Raw genomic sequence first — 21,937 nt, forward strand, 5'->3', positions numbered from 1 at the left:
ATTAGGGAAGTTTCAGGATATAATCTTAGACCTTCTGCAGCAACGTAGATCGGGGAGGCATGAACACCAGCCTGTGTGTGTGTGTGTTTCGGCTGCCGGACAGCGAGAGGTTCATAGACTCATCACTCAGAGGTTCATAGACTCATAACTCTAGAGGCTCGTAGACTCATCAAAGAGACTCACTCGTGCGTACGTAGAAGGTCGATTGAAGGAGCTGTATGTTTGCGATGAACTGAAGGTAGATCTTATTTATGTGATTCCGAAGGCTTGCTTTTGGAAGAAGTTCTGATTTTAGTCTGGGTGGTGGGAACCACATCGTTGTGGACAGCGGTGTGGAAATGATTTTAGTTGTGATTGGTAATGATGTAAGGCTCAGAATATAGGGATGTTACCCTGTGTTTTGTGTGTGTGTGTCGAGGACAGGTTAATTTACGTATAGATTTCGTTTGAGTGGTGTGTTTGTACTCACGTATATATATATATTTATCTATATATGTGTATATGTGTGTATGTGTGTGTGTAATTATGTACATATACCTGTTACGAGATTATAAAAAAGCACAGCAAAACAAATTCAATACTTTTTTAAGATAGAAAATTTTGTATAGAATTTCCATCATAGTCCCTGAGTTATGTGTCGCTTAATCACAGTTAATCACAGGTAGATTTAGGAAATGAGGCCTGATAAATTGACATTCCAGATATTTACGGACCTGTTTTACGTGGAACTTACACCTGCGCATGGCAATCAAATATTCTCCAAGTTTAAATCGGAAGGCATTGCTTGATAATGACAACCTCGCTTGAATGTGAGACGGTCGAGCAGCGCAGTATCCCCCCAGGAACAACAGTTTTCGGTTTGTGTTTGTAAAGAATAAAGAAACTGTTCACCTCAACGTGGTCGCTCGCTGAATAAAGTTGAATAAGAGTGAGTCTTGCGAAAAGGTTAACGAGCGTAATTTGAATGTTATTAGGCCACAGTGAGACCTGTGTGTGAGAGAGAGAGAGAGAGAGAGAGAGAGAGAGGTTGAATGTGAGTGATGGTTACTTTTAAAAAAAAATTAAAAAATTAAAAACAGTATTTAGATTATTCACGCAGTATAGTATATGCGTCTTTACTTGTAAGCCATATTACTCTGTACGTATAGGTGATGCTTGTAACACAGATTAATAATACATTTAGAGCAATATAATGGAGATTATCTTTTATCTTCAAGATTTATAGATTCCACAAAAACCAAAGTTTTTTTTTGAGTGAGTTGCATGGTTCATCGAATTGAAGTTATGATATCAGATCATATAGTGTCTACCAACATTCCCTGTAGAGTTACATTGACCAAACACAAGGTTTCATTTGAAAGATAAACAGACTCTTCGATTAGAAGACAGACTCTTCATTTTCCTCTCTTGACAGAAGCCTGGAATGTAAACAGCATTCGCAGTGCCCTTGTAGAAGGCGCTTGACATAATGGTCGTTTAACACAAGCAACGTCCTTGTTGTTGTCTGAAGGCTGCTTCTGATGCGTCCTGGCCTTGGGGGGAATGGGGGGTTTTGGGGGAGGGGGTGAGCAGAAGGAAAAGAAAAAGATTATCTGAACAATTGCCTTTTGTAGTGCTTTGCGCCTGCATATTTGTTAGAGCTTCTGAGTTAAAAACCAGTTCTGTATGCTTGATTCGGATTTTCTAAGAAAAACAGAATCTTGCAGGGGTGGTATTCAGTGACTTGTTGGTAAGTGTGCTGTTATCATTTCCAATGTCAAATCTACATATCTTACGAACTTGCCAAATTGCTCATCAAAAGAGATACAGAGGTTGATGTAATTATTTGTTTCATACCGATGTCATGCACGTTTTTCTAGTCACGTGATTGCAATAATTGCAATACTACTCACCACTTCAGGTTTTAGAAGCTATACTGTCATACTTTCTGACGATCAGTTGCGGGCATTGAATGCCAATAGGAATTGGAAATACGTATAGGAAGGATTATTCGAGGTATCGAACACTTAAATAAAAGTATTTTCTCTCTCTCTCTCTCTCTCTCTCTCTCTCTCTCTCTCTCTCTCTCTCTCTCTCTCTCTCGTGAAGAGCTCAAGAGTAGGATTTCTCAACAGGGGAAATGAAACAAACGTGGTGGAATATGGAGTTAGAGTATAACTTTAGGTGAACATAGAATCTGAAGTTCCCAGATTTTGCCACATCATCGTTTTTAAATGAAGAATTGATCTGATTGTCACGTTTTCGACTGATTGTCACCATTTCGAATGAGTACATGACAGGGGCTGCTTTTCTTGTTATTTAGAAATGTATTTCGACCATTTTTACGAAAGATTTTTTCTTACGCTTGCTCTTACATACTACAATATATGTAGTGTAGTATGAGGAACGATGGTATTATGCAGACTAATGAAAACATTTACTTATATACTATATGTTGTATAGTATGAGGAACGATACTGTTATGGAGACTAATGAAAACGTTTGCTTCAAACAAAATTGTTATTACAAATCTCCAAAACCCTCCTTAAAATCCTCAAGGTATTGGACTCATTTTTACACGTGGATATCCTTAATTATCACTTATTTCCATGTTAAGTCTATTGTCATCCTTGATAAAAAAAATGATAAATTCAATTAGGATGCCGTTAATGGCCATAATTGTGAAGCGCCAGATTGGTGTGTCAAATTAACCAGTCAGTCTGTCAGTCACCGCAATAGCGAGAGAGAGAGAGAGAGAGAGAGAGAGAGAGAGAGAGAGAGAGAGAGAGAGAGAGAGAGAGAGCTGTCAATCAGTCGTTGTGAAGAGAAGCATTTCCAAACACTGGTGCTGTAGAACACCTGACAGCTGTTATGCATTTCAGCTAATAGGTCAATATACATAAAGATTAATTGTTAAACGGAATTCTTAATGACAGCTGCATGAAACACAGCCATCTATAATATTGACATTCTGACGTTCTGTCATTTCCTCCTTCCATCAGTGTTCACAAAGAGGCCTCGTCATACTGCCGGGTTGTTGCAACATAGGGACATCAATACACTGAGGAATGGTTTGATCCAATAGACAAGGTGTTCTTAGGGGCATCGATACACTGAGAAATGGTTTGATCCAATAGACAAGGTGTTCTTAGGGACATCGATACACTTGGGAAATGATTTGATCTAATAGACAAGGTGTTCTTGCTGACTCACGACTCTATTCCGGTTGTGGAAATTCTCGTTTTGAGTGTACTTGAAAGCTTTCTTACATGGAGATGCTTGAAGAGTCCTTATATAGTAGAGATGTGTCCAGGAAATATAAATTCACAGTTAGATTTAATGGATGCAGCTAATTTGATTGTCAGTGTAAGTTTAATTTTAGTGGTTTGTGTATTTTTTGGTTTCATGATTGTAGTTCATTCTTTGGAATGTCTGTTATTAAATACTGAATTAGATGTTCTGGGAAGTAGAAGCCTTCATTTACTGTTTACATAATTAATCTTGAAATCGTGCTGTTGATTAGATTTGAGAATTTTCTAGGAATGTAAGTAAATAATGTCTTAATATTCTGTTCCACAATTATTCTCTGCATTATGTTCGCCGAGTTAAAACCAGTTTCTTCTGCTGTCATTTACTCTTCGTGATATGTTGTGAAAGAGGTTCCAGAGCGAATGTACCTAATAACTAAAGACTCAGTCGCTCTACTCTTGGCAAATATTCTTATATTGATCTTTGCGAGGAAGGACTTCATTTCCATTCATGTGGTATTCCCCAAGTGTGATGTTGCGGAAGTTGAGTAGAATGAGTGCATTTCCATTCATGTGGTATTCCCCAAGTGTGATGTTGCGGAAGATGAGTAGAATGAGTACATTTCCATTCATGTGGTATTCCCCAAGTGTGATGTTGCGGAAGATGAGTAGAATGAGTAGAGTAAGTGCAGCAGAAATTTTACCGGATTTACGAAACGTACTTTGATCCTTATATGTAGATATTATTATTATTATTATTATTATTATTATTATTATTATTATTATTATTATTATTATTATTATTATTATTATTATTATTAGTAACCATCCTTGTGGAACGAGAACCCTCACAGTCTCCAAATCCTGACATTTTCTGTTAGTAATCCTTCTTATTAAACATAATTAAAGGGACTAAATTTGGCAATCAGCTCTCCCAGGGTCGAAATATATTTATGGTAAGTAAGGAAAAAAATAGGGTTGAGTTACTGAAAAGAAAAGGCCGATATACGTGCAACTAACTTTTTTCAAGTTGAAATTGTTATTCATTTTGCTTCTTCATATAACCATAATGGCCTCAGGATCTAGCAAAGACTTTTAAAAAATTCAGTTTCCTCCTGAATCGCTGTTAAGGTTTGGTATAGATTTTTTTTTTTTTATTGGTTGCCGTGCCGACTCGTCAACAGTAGTAAAGTAGCAGTGCTAACGCATCCATATAGTGCAAGCAAACTTATTTTGATAAATACCATGACCTGCTCTTCCGCAGACAGCGTTGTGAAAAGGAATCTGTTCCCCCGCAAGCAAAATTCCAAACGAAATCTCTTCCCGTACAAGCGTAGTTGTTGAGTTTATGTTTCTCCCAATAAAATAAATACCAAAAACTCTTTTGCAAGCCTACTGCAAGTATTTATAACCCGGCAAACACCGTTGGGCCACATAACTCATGCAAACAAAAATGTCTAGGGAATCTCTACTCCGGAGAACAGAATTGTGGCAAAGCTCAAAACTAGAGACTTTCTTTTGCAAACAGATTCTCTTTTCGAATAAAACTGTATCTCCCTGTATCTCGCCGTAAGTATTTGAAAGTTTTTTTTTTTTTTTTTATTTTTTTTTACCGCAGCGAATACTGTTATCAAAATCAATATCCCTTCAAAAAAGATTGCAAAGTCGTCAGTGTTTAATTATGCGACTAGTGTATGTCTGTTGAGTCGTAGGCGTTAGGCTTGAAGACTGAGAATCACGTAACACATTCTGTTAGAGAGAGAGAGAGAGAGAGAGAGAGAGAGAGAGAGAGAGAGAGAGAGAGAGAGAGAGATAACTAATCAACGCACCACACGAGAAAAGAAAGGTATTCATCAATAAAACAGTAGACGCCGGTCACCCAGCGGCATAAGCCTAGTGACTCACGCGCGTGCCTTGTGCCAAAGACAATGTTTGCAATCGATCACTCTGCTGAGTCACCTCACCCTTGGTACTTTCGTGACGTTTCTTGGAAGAAACCCCACGACATTCGCATCACTTCGCGGAAGCCCGCGGACCCTTGATCCAGTTTTGGGAAACTGAGGACTAAAGCTGCAGAACCCGAGACCCCCTCTGTGGCCGAGGCCGGTTGCATTCGAACTCGTATCCGTGAAAATGTGAAGATGTACCTTGTGTTCCAGTATCTTTGTGGCTGTCTGTCATGAACGTTTGAATAGATGAGGACTTTCGTTATTCCTTTTTTAAAGTATGCATATGTATACGCATTCTTTATTGTATGTGGCAAAACCATCATGTATGCAGTATGTATGTATGTGTTTATTTACATATGTATGTGTGTATGTATAATCCATAGTGCACGAGGGGTTGTATTGGAAGGAAATTTCCTGGGTTATTGAAGTAATAAATTTAAATGTTTACTGGGTCATTGAAGTAATAAATTTAAATGTTGCTTTCATTGCAATGAAAAACCAGTTACAAAGGCGGAAGAGGTGGTTTGGCATTGAGAATGACAAAGGACTTCCTGTGTCATTCAGTGGGTCTTAGTGTTGAAGGTACTTTTTGGAGTCGTGTGAAAATAAAACTCGCTTTTTAGTCGGCAGTTAAAGCTCATTTCATCAGACTGCGGTAATGGGATTTTATCGTTCATCTATCTTTGTCAGTCGATCAGTCTAATTGTTAAAATTATTATAACTAGTTTGCATATATATATATATTTGATATATATTTATATATATATATATATATATATATATATATATATATATATATATATATATATATATATATATATATATATATATATATATATATATATATATACTGTATATATAAAGCTAGCTAGCTCCCTCTTACGATGAGAGTAATTGAACGATTGTTATCAACTGAGAGTTGCGGTCTGGTGAGGAGGGGTGCTAATTATCTATGTTGACAACTGTCAATGGGCGTCGCAGAGATTAAAGTCATCGCAGCTCTGGCCAAACCTGAAAAGCCCGTTAACTGAAAAAACACAAACTTCCCCCTCTATCCACGAGAATTGTGGCCACGAATAATTTAAACAAGTTCCAACAAGCGCCCAGACATCGGCGAAGTGTCTTTCAGAAAACTCAAGCAGAAGTTCAAATTTTCGAAGAAAAATGCGTCGGCACACGAAGAGGAAGACCGGGCATTCTCTTTGGTGTGAAACTGAAAGGCGACATGCAAACCACGTGGCAGCGGAAGCGACATGTGTCAATATGATGTCAAAAGGAGATTAAACTGTTTAGCCCACTTTGTCTCCGCTGTGTCGCCTGCAGCATTCGACTTGATGACACCCAATCAGCCCGGCGTCAATTGTGGTACATTTGGCACGTGTTCGTTTCGAGTTCGTGAAAGAAGAAAAAAAGAAGAACAACGCCGTAAGCCTAAATGAGATCACGCCGTATCTGTGTAGATTAGGAAGAGAAACGGGGTCCCAAATTGAAAGATTGCGCCTCAAATGTCGCTCTGAAATGCAAATAGACAGTTGAATTTATTAACTGAAAGACGACAGTGCACTTCGGAGTTGTAGACCAAAAAGAGGTGTCATTTAGTGACTCAGCGCGTTTTTCTTTCCTTTCTGAACAGAGCAGGTGGCTTTGAGCGGTTTACTTTATTCTCAGATCTCTCTCTCTCTCTCTCTCTCTCTCTCTCTCTCTCTCTCTCTCTCTCTCTCTCAGACTTATCCTAATGCCTTTTTCTATTCCATACCCAAGAAGACAAGGAAAGGGAATAAGTGTGCAAGCGGCAGACTTGCTTCTTGAGGGTTTAAAGGTTACCGATAAGAAGCCAAGAAGGGAACAAGTCATACACACAAACGTGATGTTCTCCCAAGCAACCTCGCCACCCACGTAGGACATGGGGGAGGCAGGAAAATGGTTGCTCAAACCCTGAGCGAGATTTGGAACTCTGGGCCACTGCGGTCGGGAGTCACCGGTGATACGACTTGGCGACCATGATGGCCTTAAAGGAACGCTTTGATTCCAAATACCTCTGCATGGTTTGGAAGTCTGAGAATGGGAATTTAGATACGTCATGCTTGATTGATGATCAGATTTTGTTTAAGATTAAAATAATTTTTTTTTTTTTTTGGTCTGGCAGATTTATTTTGCTGAAGTTTGTCAGTTACTGGAAAATTTTAGATTAATTTCTGCTTTGTTTTCTTTGTTCATGATATACATACATACATACATTCATACATACATACATAGGCTACATACATATGAATAGTTATTCCAAAATTCAGACCACTACAGCTTCGTGAACATTAAAATAAACTAGCAATAACACTAACCTCACCAAACTATAAAATAAACTAGCAATAACACTAACCTCACCAAACTGTGTACAGACCTACCAGTCATCACAATCACCCACAGAATCTCTGGACACGGAAGAAATTTCAGGTCGAATTGCGATTTAGAAACCCATGAATATTGACCAACCACAGGCCCCTCAGCCAATTGAATATTTTACGAATATTGATGATGAGTGTTTGGATGCAATTATTGTTATTCATTAATATGCAGATTTGGGAACGGGGATTAACTCAAATCCCATACGTCAGACAATTTTCCTTCTCTCTCTCTCTCTCTCTCTCTCTCTCTCTCTCTCTCTCTCTCTCTCTGTTTTTGCATGCTGTCAAGACATGCCACAAATAAGCTGTTGAGTGCTCCTGACGGCGATTTGCAAGGGAGCCTTGCTCCCTGTCCCGGTCCTCTGTCGCAACAAAATTGGTCGTTTTCTCCTTTTTCCATCCTCATTCCTCAACCATCCTCATTCCTCAATTCTGAGTCCAATTTAAGGATATGCTTCCTCCTGGTCTTCGCGGGTCAGAAAAGGTTATTTTTTTTTACATGTCAGATAATTTATCATATGGGATTTTAATACATTTTATAGACAGGTTTGAATAAACTAATGATAGGTATATATATGCATATTTATATGTGTGTTGTATATACAGTATGTAATTATAAATATATATGTATATATCATGAACAAAGAAAACAAAGGAGGAATTAATCTAAAATTTTCCAGTAGCTGACAAACTTCAGCAAAATAAATCTGCCAGACCAAAAAAAACAAAAATGTTTAAATCTGAAACATAGCAAAATCTGATAAGCAATCAAGCATAAGATATCTGAATTCCCATTCTCAGACATCCAGATCATGCAGAGGTGTTTAGAATCCCCGCTGCAGTGCCCCGGAGTTTCAAATCTCGCTCAGGGTTTGACAGGCTTTCACCATGCTTGAGCAATCATTTCCTGCCTTCCCCATGTCCTACGGGGGTGGCGAGGTTGCTTGGGAGGGAGCCCATCGCGTCTGTGTGTATGACCTGTCCCCTTCTTAGAGACTCTCCCGCCTTTGTGTTCAAACGTCTCTTCCATTGAAACAATAAAGAGACCTGTTTAAAAAACTCACTTGCAAAAACTCCCCATTATACAGGAGCATGTATTTCTGTCGTAATGAGTTCTTGAGAGTCCTTGCGCACTCAGTCGCGAACTTGCGCGCACGCAATTAGCAATTCAAGTCGCGAACTAAATTCCATCTGAGCTTTTTCGATTGAACTCAATATTCTTTTGCATTTCCTCAGTGCGTTATCGTTCTGTGACAGCGTGTAGAGTCTCTCTCTCTCTCTCTCTCTCTCTCTCTCTCTCTCTCTCTCTCTCTCTCTCTCTCTCTCTCACACACACACACACACACACACACACATTCAGATATAATGTAGTGAATGGCATTGGCAAACAACAATGATTAACATAAGAATCCTGATATATGAGATTAACGAAAAACAATTACTAACTTAAGAATCTAAACATATATGAAAATAAACAAATATAAAATATAAAAAAAAAAAAGTTTCAAAAACTAAAAGACAGGAAATAGAAGAAAATACAAGATTCGTTATTAAAAACTCACTTTGAGAACAGACAGACAGACAGACAGAGACAAACATAGAATCTAGAGCTGTCAGCTCTAGAACCAGATGGGAGCTAGTAAGACATCCACAATTATCTACGCTTCTATATTGTTTAAGAGAAACTTAATATTTCCTTTAGTTATGTTCCATAATCATTTTTAAAGCAAAATATATCGAAGAGTTTAGATATTGTTTATAATAATTTCAAAATCCTTTTAAAAAACAAGTTCTACTAAAGGGTTAAGATTGGAAGAATAAGTTTTTATCCAGCACAAGAAAATTGCTTTAAAACCACTACCCAGGTATCCGCTCCGTACCGCTGCCACGCCGCCCAATGGCTGGAAAGGCACCCCCCCACCGACGGCAGCATCTGAGGGAGCTTGCCGTTCCTAGTGAGCTCCTCCCCTCTTCTTCTTGCCCTTACTTTTCCTTTTGGGGGGAACAGGTTGACGAAAGGGACCCTGTGGTTCCTTCCGAGGAGGCGATGATGAAGGGGGCTGGACTTTGCCCCGAGCGACCGTTGAAGCATCAGACTTCTTCGGGGGCTGGGGTGTTAGCTTGGGTCGAGTACTGGGCCGCAGGATGAGATGGGTCGAGTACCGGGCCGCAGGATGAGATGGGTCGAGTACTGGGCCGCAGGATGAGATGGGTCGAGTACCTGGCCGCAGGATGAGAGGGATGCATGACCCCTTTCGTCGCTGCTTGGTGGACAAGGCGGTCACGTTCATTGGCCTTCTGTTTGTCTACCGCAACATCCACCTCCCCCTTGGGGAAGAGGGAGGTGGAGTCCAGAATAGGACCGTTTCACAGCGATACTGCGGCCTCCGCACCTAGAGACCTGGAGATCCGGGAGCAGTGCATCCCTTCTCTTTAGTACTAGGTTGGCCCTGAGGTTTGCTGTCTGGTGGGCAAGGAAGGTAATAGCCTTACCCCCCGACTGGCAAAGACTCTTGAAGGTCGGATCCTCGCCCTGAGTAGACGAGGCTGCGATCCTTGACCTGAGCGAAGGCCCAGTTGTCAAGCCAAGACATCGCCTGGAGGGCCAGCAGACCTGTGCCCTCCAGGGTGCTCATCTCCGCGTGCAAGAAAAACGCGTGTTCCACCAACAGCTGAGCCAACGTGGCACCGGGTGCCAGGCGAGTCAGCCCTGGCTCCACAGCCTTTGTCTGTAGCCTGCCTGCAGATGGAACGTAATATTTCTTCTGTCTCGGGAGAGGGAGAGGCAACAGCTTGGTAGCTCAAGATGAGCGAAGTGATGACGACTGCCCAGAGACTAAATCGTTCACCTGATTAAGAACACTCTCCGCCATAGGAGACCATGGGAGGCCAAGAGAGGGCTTGGGTTCCCTCCTGGCAGCGTAGAACTCCTCCAGTCTAGACGAACGTTCCTGCAACGGGGTTGGAAGCGGTTCCTCCAGGCCATTGTGCTGACGGATCAGTGCCACGACCTCTACGAACGCCCGGGTCTCTCGGCAGGGGCCCTCCGAGAGGCGGTCATCCGGGAAAGCCCCACCAGCAGGTGAGCCCGAGATCGATCCCTCATCTCTGTCCCGAACTACGGAAGCATACGACCTCCCACTCGCTTGGAGTGAAGGAGGGCCGGACGCCCCTGAAGCTGATTGCCCTAGAGTGTCAGCTCCGGTAACTCTACCGACCCCCCTGTTTCCTCCTGGAGAATCCCGAGGAAGTCGAGGGGGTTGGAGAGACAGAGCAAACACTACCATCGCGACCGCTGGCATAGCCAATGGCGGCAGCGGACCCCTCACGGTTCCCTCCCCGCAATGGGAGGTCGTGTGGGGGCCTGGGCGGACTGTCTCGTAAGGGTGAGAGACCGTCATGACGATCAGGGGACGGCCTCCTCGCAGCATGTAGGCTGCCGTCCCTACTGTCTGGGCATGTTCCAGCTTTCTTCGGTGCCGAAACAGACGAAGAAGGCTGTAAGGGAAAATCTGTTGACATCCCAGACGCCCCCATGGGCGGAACGTCCTTGGTCACCCTCCCTGCCATACCCCTATCTGACTTGGACAAGGGGGACAGATTGGGTTGGGAAGAAGCACGTGGGTTTCTCCCTTTCTCCCGCTCCGTGCCCGAGCCTGTGACGGAGCTCGAGCCCACACGGTCTCCCGGAGGGGATAGTGCTTTCGGCAGCAAGCACTTGGTAGACGCCGAAACGGAACTGGTCCGGGAGGATTGAGCTCCTGAACCATCCGAGGAGGGTACTGAAGTGCCCTTCTCGGCAAGAGAACCAGCATTCTGTTCGCGAGGGGTGGGGAGAGCACTGCCGTAGCAGAGCAAGTCTTCTTAGAGGGAGGGGGAGCTGCCCTCCCCTTCACAGCCCAGCTGAACTTAGAAGAGGAGGGGGGAGAAGGTGGAGAGGAGGAAGACCCCGCCCTCCCCTTCCTAGCCCAGTTGGACTTAGAAGAGAAAGGGAGAGTGGAGAAAGAAGACAAAGACGAGGATGACAACGACGATGAGTAGGAGGAAGAAGAAGATGGAGACGGACAGCGAGTCCGCTTCTTCTTCTTCTTTTTCGTCTTGTCAATCAGGGATAATACCACATCCCCCAGCATACCGACGACAGACCATACGGGTCGGTGGAAGCAGGGGTACAGTCTGAAGCGGGAACCACAGACTGAGGCGGGTCCCTTGGAGAGCGTCCGCTGTTGGGAACGATCGGTGCCGCAGCAAATGCCTGACGATCTGGGGTGGGGATGGGTAACGATGGAAGCGAGGTGGGAGAAGTGAGAGCGTAACCGGGAGGTGGCGGAGTGACCGAGCAGACCGGACCGGCCAGCATCGACACTGCGATGGCAGGGGTAGGGACTGCACCATATGCATGATGCGTCCCCACCGAATTCACTACGCTCCTTGCCCGCACGGCAGAAACGGTGGTGGTCGTGAGAGCAACCACCGTGTGGGTAGTGGGCGAAGGGGGCAATACTCCTCCCCGCCTTACCGAGCTGATGTGATCGAGAAGCGAGGACAAATCAGGATTGCCAACCATCCCGAGTGACTCCCACGCCCGACTCAAGCCCGGTACAAGTCCCAAACCTGTGGAAGGAGATAAAGGCAAATAAGGTCCCCCCCTAACCCAGAGATAAGAGATTCTGGGTGAGGGGGGGGGGAACTGGGGGGGTGTGCAGGCTAGGTCAGCCGATCTCGTCTCCTCTGGGGCCGCAGATGCGGGTGCAGGGGATAGAGATAGGTTCCGTCAGGGCAGTAAGGGGAGGCCACTGGGACTCAGATAAGACGGAGAGGGAGTGACCACAATGGGAGTCGAAGGGGACGAAGGGATCCCCTCTGACGCCCTGGACTCCTTCCTTCTATATCTGGGTCTACGCAACTACTTATCCCACTGCCCAGGGGACCAGAGCCTACACTCATCACACAGTACATCCACAGAACAATCATGAGGATCCTTGCTCCCCTTACGACGTTTCAGGCAAAGGGAATGGGGATCCCAATCTGCAGAACAGCGGAAGGCGCCACATTTTTTGTCCTTACCAGGACAAATCCGGCACCAAGGCTTTTCTAAATCATGGGTTTGCGAGGGGTTAGCCATCTCACAAACATGCACAAATACACAAGGTCACAAGTCACAAACACAAAACAGAAACAAACACACTGTGAGGTAGTAGCTTTTGCAGCCAGGAAATGAACAGAGAGCGCAGAAAAACATGTCCATTCCACACAAGGCCAGAAAGAAAAGTGATGCGTGAATCTGGGTGGTTAGCACCGTGGGTTCCCCACAGTTGCCAACACATGCCCAGTTGGTAGTGATACCAACTAATGCCTTGTAAGTCTTTTGTGGCCTATGTTCAGCTACGCCGAAAGTATCCCATATTTAAAGGACCGAGGGTTTGCATGTTAGGAAAAATGCATTTTACCTTAAAAATACAATTTTCTTTAAGTTGTAGCACTTTCAAAATCCTTTTTAAAACAAATTCTATGGGGGAGTTAAGGGTAGCAGATTTAATTTCTATCATTCTTCAGAAAATCATTTTAAAAATTTAATTTTTTTAAGTATAAAATAATTTCAGAATCATTTTTAAAAACAAATTCTATTGAAGAGTGAAGATTAACAGAAGAGACTTTTAGTACAGTTTAAGAAAATTTCTTTAAAAATGTATTTTTCTTTAAGTTATAATAATTTCAAAATCATTTTAAAAAACAAATTTTATTGAAGAGTCAAGGTTAGCAGATTTAATTTTTAATGCAGATTTTTCAAAAAGGTTCCATAAAATTAAATAAAGAGAATAGGTTAAGCTAAGGTTACATAAAGAGGTACTGTTTTAGGAGTTTTATTTTTCCAGAGGTACAAAAGCGATGAAATATCATAGAAAGTACACAGGTAATAAAATATAAAGTACACAGGTAATGAAATACAAAGTACACAGGTAATAAAATACTAAGTACACAGGTAATTACAACAGATGGGTTACAGAATTCTGACTGGCTGTTTGTTGGTGGTGTTGTGTCACATTCCAGGGGCGCTGCGATCTCCTTGGCCCAGTCAGTGAGGTTGGATGGAAGATGGGTGTGTGGGAGGTGGGGGGACCTCCCGTTGGCTGGATGCTGCTGGGGGAGCAGCGGCCAACACCCATCCCACAGTCAACCCCACCGAATGGGCCAAGAAGATAGCAGCACCTGTGGAACACGACACCGCAGCATCAACTAGTGACCAGTCAAAATCCTTCACAATTTTGATTAATCGTGGGCTGTTTCTTGTGATCGGTGATTTTCGTCCAAACGTTCAGAGTTCATCGCTTCCTCTTGTGTCCGGCGCTGAAGTTCATCCTCCGCCATCTTAAGATTCCTCTCCATCTGGGTTACGACTTCCAACCATATCTCGTAGAAGTCCTTCTCTCCTTGGGCGTTGCAGTCCTTTCTAGACTGTTCCTCTTGTTCCTTCTGCATCTGGTCAGTCAGATCCTCTTCTTTCCGTCGTACTGTTGTTTCAAGACACTTTTGTGGCTCTTGTTCCTCACTGCTAATGTCCAGGGTTTCATTGTCCAAGGTTTTGTTTTCAGAGTTGATCGCTTCCTCTTGTCTCCGGCGCTGAAGTTCATCCTCCGCCATCTTGAGATTCCTCTCCATCAGGGTTACGACTTCCAACCATATCTCGTAGCAATCCTTCTCTCCTTGGGCGTTGCAATCCTTTCTAGACTGTTCCTCTTCTTCCTTCTGCATCTGGTCAGTCAGATCCTCTTCTTTCCGTCCTACTGTTGTTTCAACACACTTTTGTGGCTCCTGTTCCCCACTGCTGATGTCCAGGGTTTCATTGTCCAAGGTTTTGTTTTCAGAGTTCATAGCTTCCTCTTGTCTCCGGCGCTGAAGTTCATCCTCCGCCATCTTTAGATTCTTCTCCATCAGGGTTACGACTTCCAACCATATCTCGTAGCAGTCCTTCTCTCCTTGGGCGTTGCAGTCCTTTCTGGACTGTTCCTCTTCTTCCTTCTGCACCTGGTCAGTCAGATCCTCTTCTTTCCGTACCACCGTTGTTTCAACATACTTTTGTGGCTCCTGTCCTCCGTGAACTTCGCTGACTTTCATTTCCTCTGTGAACTTCAGTTTTTTCGTCGTTCAGTTGTTCTGGGTGTAAATTACCTAAGTTTCTGTTTGAAGCTAAAAGTTGAGCTTCAGTAACAAGTAGCCCGATCCCGTAGGCTAAAGTTTTCTGCTTCGGTGAGCTCCAGTTGTCTTTGAAGAAAGTCCAAAGTCAGATTTTCCACTATTCCAAATTCGCTGTCGTTGTCCTCAGCTTCTGTTGCTTTACGTTCCAGTAATTCCATATCTTTCTTGACCAAGGCGTTCCTAAGGTCTTCATTGGTCCTCTTGAAACATTCTTTCTCAGAAGAAAGCGCTTGATTGATTGCTTCAGTTTCCTTTAGTCTGAGGCTCAGCTCATTTGCCTTCTCTAAGGCACTCTCCTTTTCAATACTGAGATTTTCGATTTCTCTTTTCAGCTCTCTTCCCTCAGTTTGAAGCCTCAAAATTTCTTCCTCGCTTCCTCCAACAGATCTTCCATATTTTCTCTGTGTACTTTACTCACTTTTAGTTGTTCATCTTCATTCTGGTCATCTGAGCTATCAAATTCTTCTGTTATGCAACATTCTTCTTTATCATCTTCCTCATCCTGAAAGCTTTCGGTTTCGTCCTCAGCATCGTCCTCTTCGTCAGAGTTTTCCAGGTCTTCCGTTTCCAGAGTTGAATCCAGAGTGGGCACTTCCAGGTTGTCCTCTACAAGATCATGAGCATCGCATGCAATGAGATTCCACATCCAGTAAACAGCAAGCAACGCCAAGGCCCCTGCCATCAAGGCCATCCAAGGGATGGCACCAGCAAAGGTTGACGTACCAACGCTTACGCTGTTCGGTTGTGTTTCCACAACCTCTGAGTCCAAGTCTCGGCGGCAACAACATGATGAAAGGTCTCCTGAAAATATCCACTACTTCCTTGAGCAAAAAGTCTGGCGATTAGGTCCTCCAACATAGACACTAACAATACTAGCACAATAAATACGATCAATTTTACGTGGGAAAACATTTTGCAACGTTAACCGTAACACTCCAGCTTTCACTAAGCATAGTTTTAAAATCTGCCACGACTTGATACATCTCCGAAGGAGGGAAGGAGCGAGCTTCAGGAACCTAAGAAGAATCCCCAGGAGTCCTCAGAAATCTTCATCCCATTCCTCACCTCAGCAGAAATCATAAGACTCATTTTCCTGGTCAATATCCTTTATATATCTATACTACACCCGTCTCTCCGTTTTTCTTTTTTTTCATATTTCTAAAGTTTACTGATGCCATATTTCGCTTTGTTGGTTCTGTTTTGTCTTTCGTGAAGAGACCCAGATATTGGCCTTTTCCATTAGCCCTTCTTTGGCTGAGCCGGTAGAGCTCGGACTGTCACTCGATGGGCGGAGTTCAATTCCCCGGCCGGCTGATGAAGAGTTAGAGGAATTTATTTCTGGTGATAGAAATTCATTTCTCGCTATAATGTGGTTCGGATTCCACAATAAGCTGTAGGTCCCGTTGCTAAGTAACCAATTGGTTCTTAGCCACGTAAAATAAGTCTAATCCTTCTGGCCAGCCCTAGGAGAGCTGTTAATCAGCTCAGTGGTCTGGTAAAACTAAGGTATACTTAACTTTTTCCTTTTGCTATGTATTTTTCTTTAAGTTATAATAATTTCAAAATCATTTTAGAAAACAAATTTTATTGAAGAGTTAAGGTTAGCAGATTTACTTTTTAATGCATTTTATTTCAAAAAGGTTCCATAAAATTAAATAAAGAGAATAGGTTAAGCTAAGGTTACATAAAGAGGTACTGTTTTAGGAGTTTTATTTTTCCAGAGGTACAAAAGCGATGAAATATCATAGAAAGTACACAGGTAATAAAATATAAAGTACACAGGTAATGAAATACAAAGTACACAGGTAATAAAATAAAAGTACACAGGTAATTACAACAGATTGGTTACAGAATTCTGACTGGCTGTTTGTTGGTGGTGTTGTGTCACGTTCCAGGGGCGCTGCGATCTCCTTGGCCCAGTTGGTGAGGTTGGATGGAAGATGGGTGTGTGGGAGGTGGGGACCTCCCGTTGGCTGGATGCTGCTGGGGAGCAGCGGCCAACACCCATCCCGCAGTCAACCCCACCGAATGGGCCAAGAAGATAGCAGCGCCTCTGGAACACGACGCCGCAGCATCAACTGGTGACCAGTCAAAATCCTTCACAATGTTGGTTAATCGTGGGCTGTTTCTTGTGATCGGTGATTTTCGTCCAAGTGTTCAGAGTTGATCGCTTCCTCTTGTCTCCGGCGCTGAAGTTCATCCTCTGCCATCTTGAGATTCCTCTCCATCTGGTTTACGACTTCCAACCATATCTCGTAGAAGTCCTTCTCTCCTTGGGCGTTGCAGTCCTTTCTGGACTGTTCCTCTTCTTCCTTCTGCATCTGGTCAGTCAGATCATCTTCTTTCCGTCGTACTGTTGTTTCAAGACACTTTTGTGGTTCCTGTTCCTCACTGCTGATGTCCAGGGTTTTATTGTCCAAGATTTTGTTTTCAGAGTTGATCGCTTCCTCTTGTCTCCGGCGCTGAAGTTCATCCTCTGCCATCTTTAGATTCTTCTCCATCAGGGTTACGACTTCCAACCATATCTCGTAGCAGTCCTTCTCTCCTTGGGCGTTGCAGTCCTTTCTAGACTGTTCCTCTTCTTCCTTCTGCACCTGGTCAGTCAGATCGTCTTCTTTCCGTGCCACCGTTGTTTCAACATACTTTTGTGGCTTCTGTCCTCCGTGAACATCGCTGACTTTCATTTCCTCTGTGAACTTCAGTTTTCGTCGTTCAGTTGTTCTGGGTGTAAATTACCTAAGTTTCTGTTTGAAGCTAAAAGTTGAGCTTCGTAACAAGTAGCCCGATCCCGTAGGCTAAAGTTTTCTGCTTCGGTGAGCTCCAGTTGTCTTTGAAGAAAGTCCAAAGTCAGATTTTCCACTATTCCAAATTCGCTGTCGTTGTCCTCAGCTTCTGTTGCTTTACGTTCCAGTAATTCCATATCTTTCTTGACCAAGGCGTTCCTAAGGTCTTCATTGGTCCTCTTGAAACATTCTTTCTCAGAAGCAAGCGCTTGATTGATTGCTTCAGTTTTCCTTTAGTCTGAGGCTCAGCTCATTTGCCTTCTCTAAGGCACTTTCCTTTTCAATACTGAGATTTTCGATTTCTCTTTTCAGCTCTCTTCCCTCAGTTTGAAGCCTCAAAATTTCTTCCTCGCTTCCTCCAACAGATCTTCCATGTTTTCTCTGTGTACTTTAATCACTTTTAGTTGTTCATCTTCATTCTCGTCATCTGAGCTATCAAATTCTTCTGTTATGCAACATTCTTCTTTATCATCTTCCTCATCCTGAAAGCTTTCGGTTTCGTCCTCAGCATCGCCCCTCTTCGTCAGAGTTTTCCAGGTCTTCCGTTTCCAGAGTTGAATCCAGAGTGGGCACTTCCAGGTCGTCCTCTACAAGATCATGAGCATCGCATGCAATGAGATTCCACATCCAGTAAACAGCAAGCAACGCCAAGGCCCCTGCCATCAAGGCCATCCAAGGGATGGCACCAGCAAAGGTTGACGTACCAACGCCTACGCTGTTCGGTTGTGTTTCCACAACCTCTGGAGTCCAAGTCTCGGCGACAACATCATGATGAAAGGTCTCCTGAAAATATCCACTACTTCCTTGAGCAAAAAATCCGGCGATTAGGTCCTCCAGCATAGACACTAACAATACTAGCACAATAAATACGATCAATTTTACGTGGGAAAACATTTTGCAACGTTAACCGTAACACTCCAGCTTTCACTAAGCATAGTTTTAAAATCTGCCACGACTTGATACATCTCCGAAGGAGGGAAGGAGCGAGCTTCAGGAACCTAAGAAGAATCCCCAGGAGTCCTCAGAAATCTTCATCCCATTCCTCACCTCAGCAGAAATCATAAGACTCATTTTCCGTGGTCAATATCTTTTATATATCTATACTACACCCGTCTCACCGTTTTTCTTTTTTTTTCATATTTCTAAAGTTTACTGATGCCATATTTCGCTTTGTTGGTTCTGTTTTGTCTTTCGTGAAGAGACCCAGATATTGGCCTTTTCCATTAGCCCTTCTTTGGCTGAGTCGGTAGAGCTTCGGACTGTCACTCGATGGGCCGGAGTTCAATTCCCGGCCGGTTGATGAAGAGTTAGAGGAATTTATTTCTGGTGATAGAAATTCATTTCTCGCTATAATGTGGTTCGGATTCCACAATAAGCTGTAGGTCCCGTTGCTAAGTAACCAATTGGTTCTTAGCCACGTAAAATAAGTCTAATCCTTCTGGCCAGCCCTAGGAGAGCTGTTAATCAGCTCAGTGGTCTGGTAAAACTAAGGTATACTTAACTTTTTCCTTTTGCTATGTATTTTTCTTTAAGTTATAATAATTTCAAAATCATTTTAGAAAACAAATTTTATTGAAGAGTTAAGGTTAGCAGATTTACTTTTTAATGCATTTTATTTCAAAAAGGTTCCATAAAATTAAATAAAGAGAATAGGTTAAGCTAAGGTTACATAAAGAGGTACTGTTTTAGGAGTTTTATTTTTCCAGAGGTACAAAAGCGATGAAATATCATAGAAAGTACACAGGTAATAAAATATAAAGTACACAGGTAATGAAGTACAAAGTACACAGGTAATAAAATAAAAGTACACAGGTAATTACAACAGATGGGCTACAGAATTCTGACTGGCTGTTTGTTGGTGGTGTTGTGTCACGTTCCAGGGGGCGCTGCGATCTCCTTGGCCCAGTTGGTGAGGTTGGATGGAAGATGGGTGTGTGGGAGGTGGGGGGACCTCCCGTTGGCTGGATGCTGCTGGGGGGAGCAGCGGCCAACACCCATCCCGCAGTCAACCCCACCGAATGGGCCAAGAAGATAGCAGCGCCTCTGGAACACGACGCCGCAGCATCAACTGGTGACCAGTCAAAATCCTTCACAATGTTGGTTAATCGTGGGCTGTTTCTTGTGATCGGTGATTTTCGTCCAAGTGTTCAGAGTTGATCGCTTCCTCTTGTCTCCGGCGCTGAAGTTCATCCTCTGCCATCTTGAGATTCCTCTCCATCTGGTTTTACGACTTCCAACCATATCTCGTAGAAGTCCTTCTCTCCTTGGGCGTTGCAGTCCTTTCTGACTGTTCCTCTTCTTCCTTCTGCATCTGGTCAGTCAGATCCTCTTCTTTCCGTCGTACTGTTGTTTCAAGACACTTTTGTGGTTCCTGTTCCTCACTGCTGATGTCCAGGGTTTTATTGTCCAAGGTTTTGTTTTCAGAGTTGATCGCTTCCTCTTGTCTCCGGCGCTGAAGTTCATCCTCTGCCATCTTTAGATTCTTCTCCATCAGGGTTACGACTTCCAACCATATCTCGTAGCAGTCCTTCTCTCCTTGGGCGTTGCAGTCCTTTCTAGACTGTTCCTCTTCTTCCTTCTGCACCTGGTCAGTCAGATCGTCTTCTTTCCGTGCCACCGTTGTTTCAACATACTTTTGTGGCTTCTGTCCTCCGTGAACATCGCTGACTTTCATTTCCTCTGTGAACTGCAGTTTTTCGTCGTTCAGTTGTTCTGGGTGTAAATTACCTAAGTTTCTGTTTGAAGCTAAAAGTTGAGCTTCGTAACAAGTAGCCCGATCCCGTAGGCTAAAGTTTTCTGCTTCGTGAGCTCCAGTTGTCTTTGAAGAAAGTCCAAAGTCAGATTTTCCACTATTCCAAATTCGCTGTCGTTGTCGTCAGCTTCTGTTGCTTTACGTTCCAGTAATTCCATATCTTTCTTGACCAAGGCGTTCCTAAGGTCTTCATTGGTCCTCTTGAAACATTCTTTCTCAGAAGCAAGCGCTTGATTGATTGCTTCAGTTTCCTTTAGTCTGAGGCTCAGCTCATTTGCCTTCTCTAAGGCACTTTCCTTTTCAATACTGAGATTTTCGATTTCTCTTTTCAGCTCTCTTCCCTCAGTTTGAAGCCTCAAAATTTCTTCCTCGCTTCCTCCAACAGATCTTCCATATTTTCTCTGTGTACTTTACTCACTTTTAGTTGTTCATCTTCATTCTGGTCATCTGAGCTATCAAATTCTTCTGTTATGCAACATTCTTCTTTATCATCTTCCTCATCCTGAAAGCTTTCGGTTTCGTCCTCAGCATCGTCCTCTTCGTCAGAGTTTTCCAGGTCTTCCGTTTCCAGAGTTGAATCCAGAGTGGGCACTTCCAGGTTGTCCTCTACAAGATCATGAGCATCGCATGCAATGAGATTCCACATCCAGTAAACAGCAAGCAACGCCAAGGCCCTGCCATCAAGGCCATCCAAGGGATGGCACCAGCAAAGGTTGACGTACCAACGTTTACGCTGTTCGGTTGTGTTTCCACAACCTCTGGAGTCCAAGTCTCGGCGGCAACAACATGATGAAAGGTCTCCTGAAAATATCCACTACTTCCTTGAGCAAAAAGTCTGGCGATTAGGTCCTCCAACATAGACACTAACAATACTAGCACAATAAATACGATCAATTTTACGTGGAAAACATTTTGCAACGTTAACCGTAACACTCCCAGCTTTCACTAAGCATAGTTTTAAAATCTGCCACGACTTGATACATCTCCGAAGGAGGGAAGGAGCGAGCTTCAGGAACCTAAGAAGAATCCCCAGGAGTCCTCAGAAATCTTCATCCCATTCCTCACCTCAGCAGAAATCATAAGACTCATTTTCCGTGGTCAATATCCTTTATATATCTATACTACACCCGTCTCACCGTTTTTATTTTTTTGTTTTCATATTTCTAAAGTTTACTGATGCCATATTTCGCTTTGTTGGTTCTGTTTTGTCTTTCGTGAAGAGACCCAGATATTGGCCTTTTCCATTAGCCCTTCTTTGGCGGAGTCGGTAGAGCTTCGGACTGTCACTCGATGGGCCGGAGTTCAATTCCCCGGCCGGCTGATGAAGAGTTAGAGGAATTTATTTCTGGTGATAGAAATTCATTTCTCGCTACAATGTGGTTCGGATTCCACAATAAGCTGTAGGTCCCATTGCTAAGTAACCAATTGGTTCTTAGCCAAGTAAAATAAGTCTAATCCTTCGGGCCAGCCCTAGGAGAGCTGTTAATCAGCTCAGTGGTCTGGTAAAACTAAGGTATACTTAACTATTTCCTTTTGCTATTATTATTATTATTATTATTATTATTATTATTATAAACTTAGACCCGTAGAGGGCTTACATTCTTATTACAGTAACACAACCAAAATT

General features: G+C 43.2%; 1 protein-coding gene and 1 long non-coding RNA gene across 2 annotated transcripts in view; one reads left to right on the forward strand and one right to left on the reverse strand.

Annotated features, from left to right (window-relative positions):
* LOC136832531 (uncharacterized) overlaps positions 1 to 21,937 on the forward strand; it is a 347,044-nt gene that overhangs the window by 135,144 nt on the left and 189,963 nt on the right.
* On the reverse strand, positions 13,429 to 16,608 carry LOC136832530 (uncharacterized). The gene is made up of 2 exons (XR_010851252.1): positions 16,570 to 16,608; positions 13,429 to 13,549 (listed from the first exon to the last, which is right to left on the reverse strand). It is a non-coding gene; the product is annotated as an uncharacterized lncRNA (long non-coding RNA).

Source organism: Macrobrachium rosenbergii, chromosome 50 (assembly GCF_040412425.1).
Source record: "Macrobrachium rosenbergii isolate ZJJX-2024 chromosome 50, ASM4041242v1, whole genome shotgun sequence".
Lineage (NCBI taxonomy): Eukaryota > Metazoa > Arthropoda > Malacostraca > Decapoda > Palaemonidae > Macrobrachium > Macrobrachium rosenbergii.